At 40.4% G+C, this 19,481-nt stretch overlaps 1 protein-coding gene and 1 long non-coding RNA gene across 6 annotated transcripts in view; one reads left to right on the top strand and one right to left on the bottom strand.

The window, feature by feature from the left end:
- The window catches only part of thsd7ba (thrombospondin, type I, domain containing 7Ba), a 419,860-nt gene extending 405,853 nt beyond the window's left edge, over positions 1-14,007 (bottom strand). For all 5 annotated transcript variants that reach the window (XM_079357145.1, XM_079357149.1, XM_079357150.1 and 2 more), the window contains exon 1: positions 13,850-14,007. The gene's annotated coding sequence lies outside the window, so the exon portion shown is untranslated. The remainder of the gene's footprint in view (positions 1-13,849) is intronic.
- LOC306832880 lies at positions 10,447-11,229 on the top strand. The gene is made up of 2 exons (XR_013780283.1): positions 10,447-10,479; positions 10,953-11,229. It is a non-coding gene; the product is annotated as an uncharacterized lncRNA (long non-coding RNA).
- Positions 14,008-19,481: the final 5,474 nt, after the last annotated feature.

The raw sequence follows: 19,481 nt of genomic DNA, 5'->3' as shown, positions 1-19,481 counted from the left end.
CGTCTGTCCACAGGAGTCCCACAAGGATCCATACTGGGCCCTTTGCTATTTACATTATATATCAATGACTTACCATATGTATATCCTGACGTCAAATCCAAATGTATGCTGACGACACAGTAATTTATGTACATGGTAGCAGCATGACACAGGTTGCTGATAAACTCACAAACTCCATGGCTCATGTAACAGCATGGTTAAAGCAATGCTGTCTGCAGCTAAATGTGTCTAAAACAGAATGTATGTTATTTACCAAGAAGAACGGTCCTAGTGTTGAGCTGGATATCTTTGTATCAGGGGAGAGGCTACAGGTTGCATCTGAATACACGTACCTTGGTGTTTTGGTTGATTCCAAACTTTCTTTCAAGGCTCAGGTGAAACAGGTCTGTAACCGGGTTAAATTCAATCTCTCAAACTTCATGTTCTTTCGAGATTACTTGTCAACATAGGCGGCTAAGATGTATATGCATTCCATGGTCGCTAAAACCAATAGAATCTTTGTATAAATGAACAGTTAAAATCCTTGACAAGAAACCAGTACATTTTCATCATTGCCCAATAAATATCAAGAAATATAAGAAACCAGTACATTTTCATCATTGCCCAATAAATATCATTTCTTGAATTTCCCTCGGGATCAATAAAGTATCCATCGATCTATCTATTAAGAAAATATCACCTGCTTAGTTGGGACAATTTGATTAAATATGTAAATGCTTGTGTTATGCACAAGATTAAACATGGTTCCACCTCTCCTCCGCTCAGACAGTTCGTCAACATAAGAACAACTGGGGTCACAAGAGGTGCAGCAAGACGAGACTGTATTATCCCACTTAAGAAAATTAATTTTAGTCAGTCTGCATTCTCTGTTAGAGCTGCACTACAATGGAATTCCATCCCAGCAACTATTAGAGACCTGAGTACCTACAATTTATTCAGAGCTCACTTGAAGAGTTGGTTAATTGGTGCTCAGCTCTGTCTAGATTGCACCTTCCTGTCCTCGGTCCATCTGTGCTGAACCTGCAGCCATCTTGCTGTTGTCTGTTTGCCTTCATGTGTCAGCATGCATGTATTATTGTGGTCTTGCTTTTATTGTGTATGCATGCATTTGTGTCTGTGCTTCTGCGTTACATGCTGTGGTGTGATGTGTCTTGCGTCATGGGTTTCTGTGCTGCATGTTTTTGGGGATGTGTTAAATGATGTTTCTGATTGATGATGTGTTATTTTGTTATGTTGTTAACTGCTGTGCATGTTTTGCAGATTGCCTTGGCCAGTTACTTTTTCATTTTTATCTTATTTTTAATATTCTGTTCTGTCTGTTTTTCCTTTTTTAGGATGACTTTAACATCTGTCTGGGGACTACAGATGAAAAATAGCCCTTTGGCTAATTCTGGCGCATTTACAGAAATGTTGTTAATGTGCACTGTCCCTGTTTTCAAATAAGCGTGTTATAATTAAAGTATAGAACATACTGTATAACAGTAACAGATTCATGCCTTTTGGGACTGTAGTTAAAGCGATACTTGACGTCAGTAGTAGTTAGACTGGTAGTTTTACAAGTCTAACTACTACTGACGTCATCCCTGATTCCGACACTACACTTTCAAAATCAACATGCATGGACTTGGGAGGTCGCTAGGGGGAAGTAAAACAAATGCCCCAGACTGTATCCTGAGCAGTTCATCCACCTAAAAGTAAGCTGTCAGTGGACAACCGGGCGGGGGTGTGATTTAGATAAGTGCACAACATGAGCTGTGAAAATTTTCCGAATTGTGCTGGGTCAGGGTCACGATATGCGCCAAAGTTTAAATTTCATACACACAGGGCACTGTCCCACCCACAGCCTATATGTAAGTCTCCCTTTTTCCCTCTCTCTCTCAAGGTTGTGTCGGCATTTGTCATAGGTTTTTTTTATTATTATTATTAGTGATGCAGCACAATACAAGTGAGAAATGAATATGAGGATGTGAAAAATATGCGTTAACATTTAAGACATTACAAACAAGACAAAATGAAAACTAGCAGGAGGAAATGAAAATCTATTGAGAGAGATCTTTTAGCTGTGTGATTTTGGTGTATGGAGGGGTGTCCGGAGCAGTTTCTTGAGGTTGCAACATTACCTCAAGAGGTCCTCTCAGGGAGTGACCAAGATTAAGCTCTGCAGGAGAAACTCCTGTTGACTCCTGGAATGCAGAGTCAATCGCGAACCGGAACTCAGATGGGTGTTTATCCCAATCTTTATGATTGTCATCAACATAGGACGCTATCATTGATTTTTAGAATACGGTTCACTCTCTCTGTAAGGTTAATTTGTGGATGGTACGCAGATGTTAACTTGTGTTCCACATTCCAGGTCCTGCATACAGTTTGGAAAACTGATGAAACAAACTGTGTTCCCTGGCCCGACAGGATGTAGTCAGGAATGCCCCATCTGGTCAAAATATCTTTAACCATGACCTGAGAGATGGTTTCAGCAGTGGCATTTCTGATGGGGAACAGTTCAACCAATCGGGAGAAATAATCAACAAACACAAGGAGGTAAACATTTTGCTTGGAGCTTTTTGGAATGGGACTCATCAAATCCACTCCCAGCTTTTCCCAGGGATGGTGAGTTTGGGTGTGTTGGAGTTTTCTTGCATGTTCTCTGTTTTCTGGTTTGTAAAATTAATGTGTTACAATTTCCGAGGACTTCCTCGGTTCCATAGTTGGATTTCTGGACAAGCACTGCCCCACGTCCAATCTACCTGGCGTTGATGTTTATCACAAAGGGAGCATGGAAGTTCCTGTTTATGGTGATATTGTTTGGGAACTTCCTGTTTTCAATCATGGATAGCCACCAAAAGATGGCATTGCCTTAGTTTTAAATAAGAGATAGTAAAGTAAAAACTACCTTGATTTCAGACTGTTTTTAACCCCTGTTCCCGACTTAGTAGCCTGTCATGATTGGTATCAATGGATTCGGAATTTTGTGGACTTTTGCAACATACCAGAAAATACCATGTAGATCTAAAATTGAGCTTTCAACGCCGTCCTAAGTAAAAGGTGGAAAATCCTGTTTGTTGTACATTACAAAAATCCTAGTGGACTTCCTGTTGAATTTTGAACAGGGGTTTACGCCCCTGTTCAAAATAGGGTTTTTAATAGATTCTGACATGCAGATAAATTGTTATGCATGTAGGACAAAAAAACTCTGTGGGCAGGTCTTTTATAAAGGTGCGACGAAACATCAAACAAGTTTGATGGTACGCTGAGGTTACACCCTTTAATGAATTAATGAGCAAAGCACAATGGGATATTCAACAAGTCAAGAACACACTTACGCTAAGTTTGTGTCAATCAGATAAACGCTTTTGTCCGAGTTCGTTCAAATAGGTAACCTGTGAAACGCGAATTTAAGCCATTCAAAAAAAAAAATGGCGGACTTCCTGTTTGGTTTGGACTATGAGTGTAAGAGATTATAAAAGATTATATTTTATATAATAATATTTAAGACTTTTTTGGCTCAATCAGAGGCAGATTTTGGCGACGTTATCTACTTCTCTGCCATAAGGTGGCTAAGCAGAGGTGCCACACTGAAGCATTTTTTTTATCCTGAGGAAAGAAATAAGAGGTTTTCCTACAGTCAAACAGACATACAGTCAAAAGGACAAGATGTGACACAGTTAACTGACACTAATTGGCTCTGTGACTTAGCGCTCCTTGTTGACTTGAATACTTGCCACAGTGATCTCAATGCGAAGCTGCAGGGCCATGGGAAGCTCATTTCCACACTATTTGACAACGTCAGAGCTTTCCAGCGAAAACTTGAACTGCTGTAGAGACAGCTCAAAACAGAGAGACTTAACCCATTGTCCCGCCTGCAAGGCGCGTGTAGATGACATACGGGCGCCACGTTTTACATCACCTGCGTTCAGACAAAAACCATAACCTCATAAGAAAAATTCAGAGACCACGAGAAGTCATTCAACCTCTTTCAAAATCCTTTCTCATGTGTCCCTGAGAAGGAGTCTGCAGAAATGCAGTTTGAGCTCATCGACTTAGCGTATTATGACAAGAATGTCATCGAGTTCTATAAAGGACTTTCCCCATCCACATACCCTGCACTTCGTCAGCATGCTATCAGAATGGCCTCTTTATTTGGAAGCAGCATTTGAGACTTTCTCCACCATGGCCATCAACAAATCCAAGCTGAGATTCAGGCTGACAGATGCCCATCTACATGCATCTGTCAGTATCGCAACAACGGGGATACAATCAATCAATCTTTATTCATATAGCGTCAATTCATAACAGGCGTTATCTCGAGACACTTTACAAAAGCAGGTAAAGGACCTTACTGTTTGTCTGTTAACCATCCTTACCAACAGTCCCAAGGAACCTAAGATAAAGCTAGACATCAGAGGAATTGTGGCCAACCGAAAACAGCACCACAAATCCCAAGCCAACAATAAAACGTATGTTGAGATAATAACAAATATTGATTTAATGTACATTTTTAATGACAAGCATATTGCTTGACAGGCAATTAGGGATATTAGTGAAGATGATGATGATAATGACTTGCTGTTGTTGGTAAGCTTCTATTTTAAAAATCTCTCTGTTTCTCCCCATGTGTGTCTGTCACTGCAAGTTTAGAGAAAAAAGTTGCTCAATTCTTGAGCAGTAAGAACATTCATTCATTCATTCTATATGTTCACATATGGATAAGCCAATAATCTTCGTCAATTTTGTTAACAGAAAGGATAAGATTTATGTGCTGAGACAGTCAAAAAGATGTAAGGGGTTGGGTACTAGGTACTGGGTTGTACGTAAATAGCACTGGACAAATACAATTCCGAAACAGCTAGAAATGGCTGTATACTTAGTCACCAGCTCCACAGCCCGGAAAGCACAGACTGGACAAGCACAGCCAAGACAAATTAAATCCTGCGGTAATTAAACTGATTCACTCGTGACACCGGGAGATGATACAATGTATGTGGTATAAAACTCTATATAATCCTTATCAACACTTAAACACATAAACTGTTATTTTCTGAACAGTCAAAATGTTTTATTCTATAAATAAACTGGACGTTTTAATGTATCAGTGTCGGTCCACACTAACACTGGTTAGTGTGGACCGTATTGTAAATAATATAAACAGTGTATGGTGTGGACCCTCAGTAAGCAGCAAGCCAGTAGGCTAAGTGTTATTTGCCAGCAGCTAAATGAAGCTTAGCGAAAGTTCAGTAAGGAAGACTTTAAGTGATCCACTATCAGGTTTCTCAGTCACCCTTTTTCACGCTATCTCATTTCCGCTGTCATTCTCGAGCTGTCAGTTTTGGGCTGTCCGCAGGTTAATCAGCTGTCTGTCACCGGACCTCATCTAACCAATAGCGCAGCGTTCCTCCTTCGTTTTCGGCCTATCATCGTTCAGCTCTCCTTTTAAATATGATCCTTTTTCTTCCCTAGTTCTTTCAAGCTGGCTTCGTGCGCTCGTTACGGGTAATTTCATCCCATTTGATGCAAGATCAGTAGGTAACGTACCTTTCTGTGGACTTTCAGCTGCAGTTCATCGCAGATCAACCTCATACTCCGTGGCTATTTCCATGCAATCAACCCACTCAAGCAGCTAGCCGGCAAACAAGAACGCAGCAGCCTCTCACTGGTAGGAAGTCGTCCTCAACCTGCAGGTATTCTTCAGGTGGGACGCAGCTCTCGTGTTTTCAAATCCGGAAAATATTACTCATCCACCGGCTAATTCCCGGTAATTCAGATCGTAACGTTGATCACATGATGTTGTTCTGTTATCTCAAATCAGAATAATCACGCACTGCTCTTTGAAAAAATGCTAAAGTCATCCAGCATGGCTATTTCTTGTTTACAAAGTTACGTGTAAATGGCATTCACGAACTACCGGAAATAGAGTATCGTCCTTTCAAAATAAAACCGGAAATGAACTTCAATCACTATAGTTCATTTAATTTCTATCAAAGCATAAAAAATATTAATCCCATGTAAAAATCTCGGTTCACTCATCATCAAGTAGTAAAAAGCATTATTCAGGTCATTAATTTCAAATAGGTGAAGCAACTGCTGCAGCAATGTAAGGCTTGTCTCCACAATTGAGCCATTCAGGTTTCTGCAGTTACCTCTGTATGTCCTGAAATAACTGATACCATTAAAACTCAAAGATCTCGACAACTCATGGCAAGCCAATGCAAATACCTGGTGGTCGGAGGTTACCGAATTTCACAATTGCAAAAAAAAAAAAAAAAAATCAAGTTACTCAGTTACATAAATCAAATTATTCTGAAATAATTAACGCAAGCTGTTTCTGCTTGCAACACAAGCAAACTGGTTTAGCAAATTCTAAATCAAGAATCGCATCTCAGAGCAAGCAATCTTGTCGGCAACTCATCTCAACACAAGCAATCTACATGCTGGAAACGCATTTCACAGTCATATCTCTTTCAGCGGGAACTGATATTTACAGGGCATAGAGGACTCCGTTGGATTCAAGCAATTTCATTCAGAATAGAAAACAAGCAATTCAGCATTTTCCTCTCCTGTGCGTCCAGAATCAACTTCTATCATCGAGCGCAAAGTTCTCTTAAATCTTGTCTAACCCAAATACCTGGTGGCAGTGGTCTTCAAAATTCTACCATTTGTTTGCTTTTGAAAACTTTGTTATTTCTCATTTTAATCAAATATTCTGAATTTAGAATATTTTGTACTACACACTTAAATACAAGAAGGATCTTAAGTATCAAATGTTTAGTGGTTTAATTATTTCTAACCATGTTGTTTTTCTTTTTTCTGTCATAAAAGGTCTCATTTTGCTTATTAATCTGGGGCGCACCCTTGGAGATAGGGTGAGGAGCTTGGTCCCATGGAGGAGCTTGGAGTAGAGCCACTACTCCTTCACATCGAGAGGAGTCAGTTGAGGTGGTTCGGGCATCTGGTCCGAATGCCCCCTGGACGCCTCCCTAGGGAGGTGTTCCGGGAATGTCCCTCCGGGAGGAGGCCTCGGGGTAGACCCAGGACATGCTGGAGAGACTATGTCTCTGGGCTGGCTTGGGAATGCCTCGGGGTCCCACCGGAAGAGCTGGAGGAGGTTTCTGGGGTGAGGAAAGTCTGGGCGTCTCTGCTTAGACTGCTGCCCCACGACCCGGCCCGGATAAGAGGCAGAAAATGGATGGATGTTTAGTGTTTTAACTATTTCTAACTTACTGTTGTGTTTTTTGTTTCTGTCATACAAGGTCTAATTTTGCTGTTATTTGTCTTTGCAGTGATTCACTATAAGCTGGGGTTACATCTACGTTCAAGGAAGGCATGGCAATCCCTTAAACAAGCAGCAGCATCAAGTCCTCCGCAAATTCAATGCATCAGTCACAGCCTTATTGTTAACAAAGCATCAGTCACAGCGATAGTATTGGCAAAGCATTAGTCACAGCCATATATTTGGCATTGCATCTTTATCAGCCATATCGGTGGCAAATCTCCTTTCACAAGTATATTACGTGGTATAGCTTATTCAATGGGTATAGAGGTCTCCGTAGTAACATCTTTCACAAGCATAATCTCAGTGCTTGGCTCACTGGTGTAATTCCTCTGTGTCAAGCATCTTTAAATGGGCATAGTGGATTCTGTTGGAAATCTCAATGCTAGATATTTTCATTGGCAAATCATCTTTATCAGATCAAATGTTGAGGGGCTTAACTATTTCTAACCAACCGTTGCGTTTTCTTTTTTCTGTCATAAAAGGTCTAATTTTGCTGTTATTTATCTTTGCAGTGAATCACTAGAAGCTGGGGCATCATCAGTCACAGCCATAACATTGGCATCAGCATCAGTCACAGACATAACGTTGGCATCATCATCAGTCACAGCCATAACGTTGGCATCAGCATCAGTCACAGCCATAACGTTGGCATCAGCATCAGTCACAGCCATAACGTTGGCATCAGCATCAGTCACAGCCATAACGTTGGCATCAGCATCAGTCACAGCCATAACGTTGGCATCAGCATCAGTCACAGCCATAACGTTGGCATCATCATCAGTCACAGCCATAACGTTGGCATCAGCATCAGTCACAGCCATAACGTTGGCATCAGCATCAGTCACAGCCATAACGTTGGCATCAGCATCAGTCACAGCCATAACGTTGGCATCAGCATCAGTCACAGCCATAACGTTGGCATCAGCATCAGTCACAGCCATAACGTTGGCATCAGCATCATCAATCACAGCCATAACGTTGGCATCAGCATCAGTCACAGCCATAACGTTGGCATCAGCATCATCAGTCACAGCCATAACGTTGGCATCAGCATCAGTCACAGCCATAACGTTGGCATCAGCATCAGTCACAGCCATAACGTTGGCATCAGCATCATCAGTCACAGCCATAACGTTGGCATCAGCAGCATCAGTCACAGCCATAACGTTGGCATCAGCATCAGTCACAGCCATAACGTTGGCATCAGCATCATCAGTCACAGCCATAACGTTGGCATCAGCAGCATCAGTCACAGCCATAACGTTGGCATCAGCATCAGTCACAGCCATAACGTTGGCATCAGCATCAGTCACAGCCATAACGTTGGCAACAGCAGTCACATCAGCATCAGTCACATCAGCATCAGTCACAGCCATAACGTTGGCAACAGCACCAGTCACATCAGCACCAGTCACATCAGCACCAGTCACATCAGCATCAGTCACAGCCATAACGTTGGCATCAGCATCAGTCACATCAGTCACAGCCATAACGTTGGCAACAGCATCAGTCACAGCCATAACGTTGGCAACAGCATCAGTCATAGCCATAACATTAGCATCAGTCACATCAGTCACAGCCATAACGTTGGCATCAGCATTAGTCACAGCCATAACGTTGGCAACAGCATCAGTCACATCAGCATCAGTCACATCAGCATCAGTCACAGCCATAACGTTGGCAACAGCATCAGTCACATCAGCATCAGTCACATCAGCATCAGTCACAGCCATAACGTTGGCAACAGCATCAGTCACAGCCATAACGTTGGCAACAGCATCAGTCACAGCCATAACGTTGGCATCAGCATCAGTCACGGCAGTCACAGCCATAACGTTGGCATCATCATCATCAGTCACAGCCATAACGTTGGCATCAGCATCAGTCACAGCCATAACGTTGGCATCATCATCAGTCACATCAGTCACAGCCATAACGTTGGCATCAGCATCAGTCACAGCCATAACGTTGGCATCATCATCAGTCACAGCCATAACGTTGGCCTCATCATCATCAGTCACAGCCATAACGTTGGCATCATCATCATCAGTCACAGCCATAACGTTGGCATCAGCATCGTCAGTCACAGCCATAACGTTGGCATCAGCATCATCAGTCACAGCCATAACGTTGGCATCAGCATCATCAGTCACGGCCATAACGTTGGCATCAGCATCATCAGTCACGGCCATAACGTTGGCATCAGCATCATCAGTCACGGCCATAACGTTGGCATCATCATCAGTCACAGCCATAACGTTGGCATCAGCATCAGTCACAGCCATAACGTTGGCATCAGCATCAGTCACAGCCATAACGTTGGCATCAGCATCAGTCACAGCCATAACGTTGGCATCAGCATCAGTCACAGCCATAACATTGGCATCAGCATCAGCCTCAGCCATAACGTTGGCAATGCATCCCAATGCAAGCAAAATGGTAAGCAGCTTTTCAATCACCATTATTTCAAGCATTCTCTCGTCCAGTAACTCATAATTCACGGAGAGTAACTGTTCAGCTGATAATGTTCTTCTGCATAAGTGTTTAAATTATTGTCTTGTTCTTTTACAGGCAGAAGCCAAGGGATCATGTTTATGTTTGACTGGTGTAATAATTATTTAAACAGCCATAACGTTGGCAACAGCATCAGTCATAGCCATAACATTAGCATCAGTCACATCAGTCACAGCCATAACGTTGGCATCAGCATTAGTCACAGCCATAACGTTGGCAACAGCATCAGTCACATCAGCATCAGTCACATCAGCATCAGTCACAGCCATAACGTTGGCATCAGCATCAGTCACAGCCATAACGTTGGCATCAGCATCAGTCACAGCCATAACATTGGCATCAGCATCAGCCTCAGCCATAACGTTGGCAATGCATCCCAATGCAAGCAAAATGGTAAGCAGCTTTTCAATCACCATTATGTCAAGCATTCTCTCGTCCAGTAACTCATAATTCACGGAGAGTAACTGTTCAGCTGATAATGTTCTTCTGCATAAGTGTTTAAATTATTGTCTTGTTCTTTTACAGGCAGAAGCCAAGGGATCATGTTTATGTTTGACTGGTGTAATAATTATTTAATAAGCAGCGAGCGTGTTACGTTGCCAGAGGGCATATATGTAAAAGCTTGTTTTAACTGTCATGTTTTCATTCATTCAGCAGATTATGTCAATTATTTCATTTTGACCGATTCATCATGATCAGTAAGTAAAACTTTTCTTTTGGGGGACTCTATGGGCTGTGCTACTTTAAGGGGTCTGCCCCCTTTTCTTTTGGGGGGATCTATCCTAATGACGAGCAGGACTTCATCACAAAAATCGCATCTCCACCCCATAGAGTCCAAGCGCCAAAACATTCTGTCAATCTTATTCTGTCAATCACTTTTTCATTGTAATAAATTCATTCTTAATATCACTTGTCTCTCCTGATTGAAATGAAGCTTAGCGAAAGTTCAGTAAGGAAGACTTTAAGTGATCCACAATCAGGTTTCTCAGTCACCCTTTTTCACGCTATCTCATTTCCGCTGTCATTCTCGAGCTGTCAGTTTGGGCTGTCCGCAGGTTAATCAGCTGTCTGTCACCGGACCTCATCTAACCAATAGCGCAGCGTTCCTCCTTCGTTTTCGGCCTATCATCGTTCAGCTCTCCTTTTAAATATGATCCTTTTTCTTCCCTAGTTCTTTCAAGCTGGCTTCGTGCGCCCCTCCACCTCCCCATCACCGCCATCTTCAGGAGCAGAGGCAACTCCCATCAATCTTTCCCCATCCGGTCTCATCAAATCATCAGTCCTCCACCACCAGGGTCTGGACTCCATGGGGGGATCCATCCTAATGACGAGCAGGACTTCATCACAAAAATCGCATCTCCACCCCATAGAGTCCAAGCGCCAAAACATTCTGTCAATCTTATTCTGTCAATCACTTTTTCATTGTAATAAATTCATTCTTAATATCACTTGTCTCTCCTGATTGAACTGTAATACCAGTGTTTACAGCTCCATGCACTGAGCCTATGATGGCGATGTTCCTGTTAAATTATAGTTTCACAATAAAGAATAATTAAACCACCTGGTTTCTGCAACATTCACTGAGGAGCAAAAATTAGCTCTTAAATTTAGAAGAATTAAGTATTTAATATTTATCATGATAATAATAGATACTGACTGATGTGAATTTTTTTTATTGTGATAGCATTTTTTGTCATATCGCCCAGGCCTAGTTGGATAACTGTTCTTTGTTTGACAGAGGCACTGTGACTATGCCACAACCTGAAGTGCACAGAGGGCCTGTTGGGCCGACCTAGATGGTTGCCAAGTACCTGCCCACAAGGAGTCTTGTAGAAAATGTTCATACTTCCATCAATAATCATGAAAGGTGGGATACAATTAGTAACCCAGAAAAGCTGAGGCTGTATGTAATAGATAAATCAAGCTAAGAGGCTCAACACTCATTGGGTTGATTGGCAAGTGACGGTTTGTCCCCACCGAATCCATGCCATCTTTCTTCTTTATATGTAGCATTCCAGGTGGAAATATGCCTCTGTCAAACATTTCCCATTACTTTGACTGTCTGTCACACCTGGGGGCAGCTCCCAACCAACCAGAAAAAAAGATGGACTGTAACTGTCAGAAAATAACTCTCATGGGCCTGAAAAGGCACCAGCTCCTGCCATTTCTCAGGATCTGATTTTATCAATACTTATAAGTATATCTAAGTGATTGTAAGGTTAAATAGGAAAAGCCAGTTTAACCTTCAGGGGAGATGCTGAGCAGCTTCTCTTGCTTTAGATAACATTAATACAGGTACATCAATTTGATATACAAACCACCATGTATATAAACCACACGACACTACAGCAATTCAAAGCAGTGTAGATGGCATTGAAAGATGTGTACATTTTTAAGCTATTTGTCATGAGAGAAGTAAGGATTGCTCTAGTAAGGAGATTCTTTGCAGTAGAAATTGTTCCAGATGCTTTGCCTATTAAATGGCACCAGTGTATCAATACTTTTCCACTGTAGCTCTTTGATTGTGGACAAGCTAGTAGGGTTTCATAGACCACAATGATGACCATTGCCTAAGGACCTAGGCACAAGGCATTGCATCCCTCAGCTTCTGTTAAACTTGCCTTTGTGATCAATTATTTATTTGTACTTTACATACAAATGTCTTTGCATTTGTAAATGCAAAGACCATTTTTTAACAGGAAAAAAAACGTTTTAAACTTGTCTTGTTCTCTTGCACCCTAACCCCTAAAAACCAGTGTCTATTCACATAAGAAAGCTATTTCTTGCAATTTTATGTGCTGTGTTTTAGTGCTGAAAACCATATTATAAATAAAATATTAGCACACCACTGTATTACTTATGAGACCTAGCGCAACTTTGCCCTAACAGGTGCTATTTTCAGATTGCATTTAAATTCATTAGCATTATACCAGACCACAGACAAAGGTAAATGGCACCTGTCCATGACAAAAGATAAACTTTAGGGATTATATATCAGTAAAGTCCATCTTTCAACAGATTTATGTCTAAATCAATAATCAGCTTTCTTACAAGACCCCTCCAAGTAAATTTATCCTACCACGATTGAGTATAACATGATTTTAAGATGAACCATTCAATTGTTGAGAATATTTACTTTTGAGGCTAAAATTGCTCAAGGACAATCTGAAACTTATTTTAAAAGATGCTTTTTTCACTCAACTATAGATGATTAATGAATACATTCCTGTTATCCTGTATCCCACCGAATAAGGTAATAAACATGAAAGCCCCTTTTTCTATAGATTTCACACTAAAATCTATAGACCCAAAACGGAGACTAAGAATGTGTGTCAATTTGTCTAATAGCCAAAATCCATGTACATATACATGGCCAAACATGGTGTATGTGAGCAACAGCAATCCTCCATGTTTTTTTTCTGGCAACATTATCGCAGAAAGATTACACAGGGGAATTTCTTTATTCATGCCAAATTGAAACACTTCAAATGCACCGAGTCCAAATTCCACATACACCTTTCTCAAAAATGTAGCATCATCTTTTTCTGTAAGATCAACAGAGTCTGTTGTTCACCTATTGTTCTGCAAACAATCACCTGAGCTAGTGCTGTTGCAACTCCACTCACTTCACGCCAGATGCTTTAAATAACTAGATCCCACATGCCTGTCTGTCATGCCAAGCAATGTTATTTTCATACATCTGCCTTTTTCTCTATCTTCTCTCCTGTTTCTGTGATTTATCACAGACAAAAATCGACATGCACATCTCAGGTACACTCTCATGATGGAAGATAGATTCCTTAAGTTATCATTGTCGGATCATACCAGCAACAAAGCACTGAATAAAACATGTCTTAGTACCAGTATTGATATCTAACATCGCATCTCCACTTCACATTCATCAGAGAAAAAGAAGCAATTAAATATAATTCACATTCATCAGAGCAAACAAAGGAGGATGGAACTAGAAATGATGAAAAATGAACAAATGACAAGTTAGCCATGAGGATTGTGTTTTCAGTAGTATAGCTCTTAAGTGCAAAGTGAATACCATAAAATAGGTCTTACCTGGGATCTGCTGCTGTTTGTAACAATCCTTTTGCTGAATGTTGGCAAATGTCACGGAGAAAGATAAAGCTGAGAGGAAGAATTATGTAAGAGAGAAGGGGTATGTGTGAAAAATGAGAGAAACAGAGAGGAGAGAGCAGCTGTGCTCTCACACAGCACTGCATTACTCTGAAGGGAAGTGGGAGGTGATACTTCTCACTCAAGCGACATCTGCCTCTCTCTTAAAAACCATTGGCTGAGAGGAATGATTTCTAATAAGCCAAACCTGCTGTCTCTAACAGAACACACCCTCTCCTTTTCACTGCACATGCCTACGCAGATGCATTCACACACCTAAACACACAGGAACATGTGCACGTTATTTTAAAGCGCATTTCCACACTATTCTTTCTCTGCCATGCATTTTATCTTCCAGCTTGGTCTCCCCTTAGCACTTTATCATTTTTAATTTACTGAGGTCCCCATAGAAACATCCAGTTGTGGAAGTATTTTTTCATTTTACCAGTGAAATCTGTTTTAAAGAGCATATTGCAGGTTAAAAAAAAGTGTAAATTAACACTTCATGTTGTCTGATAAGGGCTGAAGAATAAGTACATAAATTTTATGTTTGTTCTTCAACACATAAGTGCTCTAATTTAGAGGTGAAAGTGGCTGTTTTTAGTGTAGCTGTTTAGAACTCACTTTTTTTTCAACAACTCGTCATATGACGTAACATAAGGTAGTCGCGTTCCGTTACTCTGCTTTGATCGGCTTTATGCGTACGTGAATGAATGACGCCTTTATTGCCCCTGGGGGAACTTGTCTTGCACGGAGAGCATAAAACACTTTACAAACAATCATTTAGAAGGCAGCACAAAAGAAATAAAGGACAAAAAACACGCTAAAACATCACATGATTAAAGAGGTGTAATGATACGTGGTAGTGAGTGAGAACAGACAGGATGCCTCCCTGCAGCACAGACACTTCACTGCAATAGTTTGTAATTTGTGCGGCGCACATTCGGGTGCATAGTGCAAGTGGCTTGATTATTCATAGTGTGTTTTGGTGAATTATTCCCACAACCTCAGAAACGATCGAACAGACACGTTGAATATTTTGGCATCAGGCGCAAAAACTTTCCTTATTAATGATTTAAATCTCTGGGTGTTTAACATAAAATATTATACACGCAGACAAGCATTTAATGAGTTAATCTGCTGGAATCCTCTGTTATATTCTCTAGTTTGCGCGTAATAGACACTGGACAGTCTGTATTAATATATGTAGTCATACAATTTATTATAAATCCAACTCTGTTGCAAGAGAGCGTGTGTGTGCAGTGGGGAAAGACGGAACGCGCAGTTTGGAAAAAAAACGAAACACATGCTTTACGTCTGTCGGTCCTCTGTCCCATTAAAATTGTAAACTTTTTGTAGTAGCCTAATATATGTGCAGAAGCACACATTAAACTGTGGAGTGTGTGCACTGTTGTGCAAGTTTGTGTGGATTACGTTCAGTGGACGTGCGCTGTGAACTCACATTAGGAGCATCCTGCACCATACACTGTATTTTCTATAACGTGAGCACTGGGCTGCATCAGGAATAAAAAAAATAAAGACATAGTGCTGCATTTGCACAGGCTGTGTAATCGGGTTCTATGTCACTCTCTCTCTCTCTCTCTCTCTCTCTCTTTCTGTCTCACGCACAGCGCAGCACCGTAATAAGTTGTACAGATCTGCCGTTTTTACAAGCAACTCCCATACAATGTAAAGGTGAATGATCAGCACTTGCACCTTCTACAAATTGTTTGTAATTGATTGAATGGGATTACAAACTTTACAAATGCTGATGTGAACACAGCACTAGCCCATATATCGCGAGCTGACACCTGTCACTCACCAGGATGCCTGCTCCGGGCCTCTCCTCACACCACAACTTCACTTCTCTCCTAAGGCCGTTATTCCTCTAATCCTGCCTGTTTCTGCTCTCTATCACATCTAACAGGTTCATAATAATAAGCCAGCGGACCATTATATGTAAAGGAATACATATTTTCTTCCTCTTTATTGACGGGAGTGACACTCGGAACCATGATTTTCAATGTTAAACAGATGGGGATTCAGCAGGACTCCCTTATGTTACGTCACAGCCGAATGCGGAAGTAAAGAGCAAAGTGAAAACATACTAAAACGTCTCCAGGAGACCCTGTGGGTTATTAATTTCTGAATTTCTTTAAAAACAGTATTAACGTATTTTCCTATGATTAGTTAAGTTTTGTCTTTAATCTGCAATATGCTCTTTAAAAGGCAAATTCACATAAGGCAATTCATACCATGTTGAAGCACACTTTACACTCAAAGTCTAATTCATTTGACTAGTAGTTGTGACATGGCCACGATAGATAGATAGATAGATAGATAGATAGATAGATAGATAGATAGATAGATAAAAAGTCTAATTAACTCAGGGCTTGGCGGATGAATGAATGCAATGCATCCAATTTTACTTGCTTTGAAATAGTTTTTCTGCACAGCAGCTGGAAAGTTGGCTCACATGTTGCTATCTGTAGCACATTTTCTAACCCCTTTTCTTCTGTATTAGTGGTACAGTCCAGAATAATCAATTTAGCAAGTGAATTTGTAAGTTTATCAGACCTTGAATTACTAATTTTGCTCTTGAAGCCACTCAATTTGGTCAACTTTCGGCTCTTGATTGTACTTATAGTGGAGCTAGCGCGGGGCTATGAAAAACAGTTTTGCGCTGTTTATGAGGCAAACTGATAAAATGCGTACAAAAAAATTAGTGCGTTATTTTTTTGTAATTAATTTCTTAAAGTCAGATTCCTAATATATATACATGTGATTTAATTAAATCAAATTCCTTGCAAGGTTAAATCCCTTTGTGATGTCTCTGTCATTATATATCACGTTTATGTCTGTGGTCATGTTATTTCTGTGTTCAGTTTGGTCATGTGACCTGCCCAGCCAGGTAGACAAAGGTGTGTGTGTAGGGGGAGAGGCCGAGGAAGAACAAAGAGAGAGCGGGAAATGTTTGTAGGGCTTTTTTTTCACTCTGGGATGAGCCCAGAGGAGAGCAGATGGAAGAGAGACCATGGCGACTTCTGTGAGGTGTTTCCTCCTCCACATGACTAAAAGTGTGTGTTTTTGTCCTACCCTTTATGGAACTCTATGGATTATTGTAAAGTTTCCTGGTCTGGAGTTTGGACATTAAAAGGTAGACAATAGTTTTTTTTTTTTTTTTCCCCAATGACACTTTATTTTGGTTAATATTGGTGTTTAAATTAATGATAAAGCATACATTTATTTTCTTCTTTGTCTTTTTGAATTATTTACTGCTAACAGGGTGACTCCCTTTTTTTTTTACCATGTCCCTTCTTGTTGAAGACTCTAAGTTGTAGCATAATTGCATTAGATTAAACATAAATAATATAACTTCTTCTTTAAAATTCAGCAGATTTTTAATCATTATACACTTCCTTTGCATTTGGAAGAGGTATGCTTCTGCACCATATAGTTCATACACAAGCACGAGCAAGAAATGTGGATAGCCTTCCATTATCTCGAAGAGTCAAAGTGTTATGAATGTATCTGACTGAAATGACAATTAGTCAATTAAGTTTCCATCTTGGTCTCTGTGTTGTTCTCCGGTGTGTGGATGCAAACTTGGCCTCTTGTACTTTTTATTTTTTTAGTCTGCCTTTCTCGTAAACTGGGCACTCTTTATGATCATATAAAGCCATGCATGTTGTTTATTTCGACGTAATGTAGACTACAAGAGGTAACCTTGCCCAATTTCCACATACATGCGCCACGGTCCGTCAGTGCCATGCACTGTTCTGTAGTCCGCTGCTGCTACTTCTGTCAAGCATTGTTTAAGCATTGAGTGCTGCTGTCCAACTCAGGATCATGTCACCAGAGCAGCTACACTCTGCTCCATTTCAAATATGCTGCAAGTCTATTTTCAATATAGTATGCTTCACACAGAATATAACAACTTGGACATGAAAACAGACAAGGACACATAAAGGGCATCCAGTCAATTTCAAAATGGTAAATGGACTTGAGCTTGTATAGCGCTTTTCGAGTCTTCTAACTCAAAGTGCTTTTACACCGCATGTCACACCTACCCATTCACACACTGATGGCTGATTTATTTATATTGACCATCACAACTAATCCCATTCATACACATTTATACGCCCCTGGCGCAGCAGCAGAAAGTGTCTTGCCCAAGACACATTGGATATGGTTATTGAACCCTCGACCTTCCAGTTGAGAGGCGACGACTCTCGACTGGAAAAATAACAAAATAAAAAATGATATACAGACTTTCAATTATTTTTCATCATTTTATAAACATGTCAAAATAGGCACTGAATGTACAAAAAATCGTCCTCAGAAAGAAGACGCTACTTATTGTTTAAAAGTTTTTCTCTTTATTCCTGTGTGATCTTGTCGCTCTGATGTGATGTGTGTACAGCAGTCATGGCAGCACTCACGAAACGGACCCAGCTGGGCACACAGTATATGGGGATAAGGTGATTGAGGGAATTCTCATACTATGCAATCTGTAATGTGCCCAAGCTTCACCCCTAAAGTCCAGTTAGTTGGAATTGTGTGAGTGCTCTGATAGCACTGTACACTTCCTTGGCCCTGGCACTTGAAAGAGGTGTGCTTTGGTACGGTTCAGTTCATGCACAAGTACAGGTACACAATGTGGACAGCTTTCATTATGAAGAAATCTCGGGAGAGTCATGGTTGATATGATTAACTGTAAATGACTCAAAATAAGACAAAAAGCCAGTGAAGTAGCTGTCATGTTTGCTATGTTATTCTCTGATTTGCGTGTTGACGTAACGTGTTGTGTAACAAAGCTTTGACAAGAGTTTGTCTCCAATCAAAGATCACATCTCTTGGATCTCTTGAACTAAGGACAGGGCGAAGGGCTAAATTAGCTTTATGCAGGTTAAGCAGTGGTAAAAAACCCCCCAAAAAAACAACAAAGCACCTAAATCTGTGTTGTGATTTGGTCTGGTACCAGATTTCTATACCTAATGCACCAACGAGCTACGAGCAGTTAGATCTATAAAGTTCGTGTATGTTTCTAGAAATGTAAAACGGAAGAACTGTCTCAAGCAGAAAAAACTTAAAACATATTAATATTTGCCTCTTTTTTCCATTAGTTATTCATTTTCAAATGTTTCTTTTTTGGATTGAATTTTGAAAGACAAAGCTTTTTGTTTTACCGTTGTCAGCCGAAAATGACGTCTCATGAATTTTTAAAAAAATATGTATATTTGTTTTCTTTTTCATTTTGCAAACTCCTCTTTTCATTTCACAGAGAACTTCAACGTAAAGGTTGGGAGCCAGAGAGCTAAGGTAACAAGTTAAAGTGAATAAAATGCAAAGATGATGATAATATTATGCAGGTGTAAAAAGGTTATTGTAGTAGAAATATTTATTATTCATATTCTGTGAAGTTATCTTGCAAACTCATTCCTTTACATTTAATAGACAACTTTATCTGATATCTCTAAGGCTCATTTTTATTTGTATGACAACAGCGTCCTCATGTGGTGGTGGTGGTTATGATTATAAAGATCTGGAATTGTCAGCTCATCTCCTTTTCTTG

This window comes from Symphodus melops (assembly GCF_947650265.1).
Source record: "Symphodus melops genome assembly, chromosome: 12".
Lineage (NCBI taxonomy): Eukaryota > Metazoa > Chordata > Actinopteri > Labriformes > Labridae > Symphodus > Symphodus melops.
The sequence above is the reverse complement of the archived record's forward strand: the minus strand, read 5'-3'. Positions and strand labels throughout refer to the sequence as shown.